The sequence below is a fragment of the Argopecten irradians genome, chromosome 2 (assembly GCF_041381155.1).
Source record: "Argopecten irradians isolate NY chromosome 2, Ai_NY, whole genome shotgun sequence".
Lineage (NCBI taxonomy): Eukaryota > Metazoa > Mollusca > Bivalvia > Pectinida > Pectinidae > Argopecten > Argopecten irradians.
In genome coordinates, this window is record NC_091135.1 from 31866340 (window position 1) to 31869894 (window position 3555).

At 35.7% G+C, this 3555-nt stretch overlaps 1 long non-coding RNA gene across 1 annotated transcript; it reads left to right on the top strand.

Moving 5' to 3' along the window:
- Positions 1-1013: 1013 nt before the first annotated feature.
- On the top strand, positions 1014-3284 carry LOC138315157 (uncharacterized). The gene is made up of 3 exons (XR_011207466.1): positions 1014-1051; positions 2113-2307; positions 3079-3284. It is a non-coding gene; the product is annotated as an uncharacterized lncRNA (long non-coding RNA).
- The last annotated feature ends 271 nt before the right edge of the window (positions 3285-3555 follow it).

A 3555-nucleotide genomic window follows, 5' to 3' on the forward strand; every position in this document is an offset into this window, starting at 1 on the left:
TCAAAAAATTAAATATATGTTCATAAAAAAATAAATATATGTTCATATAAAAAATAAATATATGGTCAAAAAAATAAATACATGTTCATAAAAAGTAAATATATGGTCAAGAAAAATAAAACATATTTGTTCAATCTGTATTTTACGGAAGCCGTCTGGCGCCACATCAAAATATATATTTATTGTGTTCCCTCACAATGTTATTGTGAGGCCACACAATAATTATTGTGAGTGAACACAATGTTATTGTGAGGCCACACAATGATTATTGTGAGGGAACACAATCTTATTATGAGCCCACACAATATTATTGTGAGGGAACACAAATATAATTGTGAGGTTCCCTAACAAATAATATTTTGTTCCCTCACAATAATATTGTGTTCCCTCACAATAACATTGTGTGGCCTCACAATCATATTGTGTTCCCTCACAATAAAGATTGTGTTCCCTCACAATAATATTGTGTGGCCTCACAAAAATTATTGTGTTCCCTCACAATAATATTGTGTTCCCTCACAATAAGATTGGTGTGGCCTCACAATAAGATTGTGTTCCCTCACAATACTTATTGTGTTCCCTCACAATAGTATTGTGTGGCCTCACAATAATATTGTGTTCCCCTCACAATTAATATTGTGTTCCTCACAATAGTATTGTGTGGCCTCACAATAAGATTGTGTTCCCTCACAATAATTATTGTGTGGCCTCACAATAAGATTGTGTTCCCTCACAATAGTATTGTGTGGCCTCACAATATTATTGTGAGGGAACACACAATAAATATATTTTTTTGGTGTGGCGCCAGACGGCTTCCGTAGTATTTAGGATTATTGAATATATATTTTATATACATTCAATGTGCCAAAATAAATATATGTTCATAAATGTTGCATTGTGGGGACAGTATGTAATGACACCAAGGGCTTTCGTTACGGCGTATTTGATTGGATAAATGAAAACGAAAGTAGTCTTGATCATGGAAGTGTTTGTTTTCAAATGAAGGCTGCAGACGATTTTGACGATGGAAGTGGAAATGCTATTTGTTTTGGTGAGAGTAAACTAAGTAATACCTACGTGTACATCTCAATTAAATGTAACTGTGTGACAGGGCACATCGTTTGCAATTGGCGTCCGACCAGAAACATATACAACGTTACGTAACCTCCCGTCAAATAGTTCAATAAACCACAACATGTCATGTAAGACCAAGACCGTTTTCGTTTATTCGGAGCAACCAGTTCGACCGTTTGTTATTGTCATTATCTAAAATGTAAATCCTGACGGACCTGCAGTTTTTTTTTGATGACCTATAGTCATCATGCACCGTCCGTCGGCGTCCGCCGTGCGTAAACTATTCATTCAAACGACTTCTTCTCAATAACCGTAAGGCCTAAAGTACTCATATTTGGCCTGTAGCATGCTGGGATGAAGAACTACCAAAGTTGTGAAAATGAATGACCTTGACCTACTTTCAAGGTCAAAGGAGTCAAATAGGCTAAAATCTTTGAACAACTTCTTCTCAATAACCGTAAGGCCCAGAGTACTCATATTTCTAAAATGAAGTATGCAAAATGTGCAGGAGGACCCATTTTTCTTTCAAATGTGCATTTTTAGAACATTTCAGTCGGCTAAAATGGGGGGGGGGGCAAAAAGACATGTTTGGCCCTGTCCTGGGTAACGGGGGTGGGGAGGCGATTACCCCCCTGCCCCCCTCTTCCTACGTCCCTGCCAAGGACGTATATACTTATAAATCCTTGTTATGACGGATAGAGGTTGGTGTCTAAAAAAGCGGTCTTTTTCGGCGATTCTGGCCAATGTCATAGCAAGTACCATACAGTACAGTAGTCCCCCATTATACAGATTGGGGACACTCCCGTATATATACGCAGAATAGTCCCTGCATTTGAGTAATAGTCCTGTATTTGAGGGAGTGTCCCAACCTGTTATACCGCCTATTTCCACCCTGCTGATGTACAGCTAACTCCACAGATTCACTTTACAGCTAGTATACAAGTAATTGATCATAGAGTTAAAACATTTTTTAGGATGTTGATGAATGTTTAAGAGACTTTGTTATCCAACTATTTATGCTCCAATTTTATTTTACAGAAATAAACCCAGTATTCCTTCCAAAGGCATTGAAGCAGGTATAAACGAATTGAAAGGCAGGATCCACATGTTCGACAAACAAGAAATAACAGTAAAACTTAGAGACATTCTTGGTAGTGTTTTCAATGGTTTGCAAATTGTAGTAAAGTTCAGCGGAGAACTGGAGATGAACTACGGTGGACTTACATTGTATAGGTATATATGGCATATCCCAATTGTAAAAAGCTTCATTTAATTTATCATTATTTTAGATAAAATAAGTTTGCTTGATCAAGTTACTAAAATTAATTAGAAAGTTTCACAAATTTATTTTCGGGACAATAACTTGAGAACACAACAACAGAATTTGTTCAAACTTCATAAATTTAATTAATGGCAGGGTACATGTGTTGCTTGCAACACTTATTGTAAGCTTGTTTTGTGATAAATTTAATATAGTACTATAAAATGTTTAATAATTTTGCATAAAGCATTGGAGGTTAAGATTTAATACATGTAAGTTAGATAAAATATCTTTACGGTAGATGAGCATCTAAAAGCAATTGACCGATCGCCAGGTGTAATATAGCAACGCCTCGTGCTCACAAACGCACGTGTTTCTATTCAATGTCGGAGCAAACATCATAGCACACACAATACAAAGTCATGTGCGGTTTGATTGACAGCTTGCGATCCGTCAATTATGTAATGACTATAGAAGCGTATACCAATACGGGGCTTACGAGACTTCAAAACAATGTGAGTAAAGTACAATTTAATGTGGATTAGTCCCAGCATCCGGTTATTATGATATCATGAGTTTCGCGATGTTGTGAGTAATGAACGGTAAATTGTACTTTACTCGCGTCGTTTTGGGATCTCGAAAACCCTGTATTCGCATGTTGGTTAAGTGTTGAGTGTTTATATAGAGAACCAGATTTATTTCCAAAACATCCATTTTTGTATGATTTTTTTTCCCCATTTCAGTTGACATCACATTTGGAGAACTACTCACATTTATAACTGGAGCGGATGAGATACTTCCTGCAGGCTTCTCAACAAAATTCCACTACTCTTAGAACCACCTGTTTTCAGATTACCTTAAACATCAACTGACAACTTGCACATTGAACTTTCATATTCCCAGGGATTATGATGTAGATCAACTGAAACATCTTATGATGAGAGCATTGAAAGAAATGCCAAGGATTTGGGAAAAATTAAATCAGTTTTGAGCATGTCATTCCTGTAACAAATAATACTTTTGTTATAAAATCAATTTTTAATAATGTGACACATTTCAAATGGACTGTTATAATAAAGTTTCATGAAGCAATACCATTTACATGAAATTTCATGAAATAAAAACAAAAATAGAATATTTTTAATAACGGTCAATTCAATCAATTTAGTAATATTTTCTTCATTCAGGGTCACAGGGGTCAAATAGGCTAAAATCTTTAA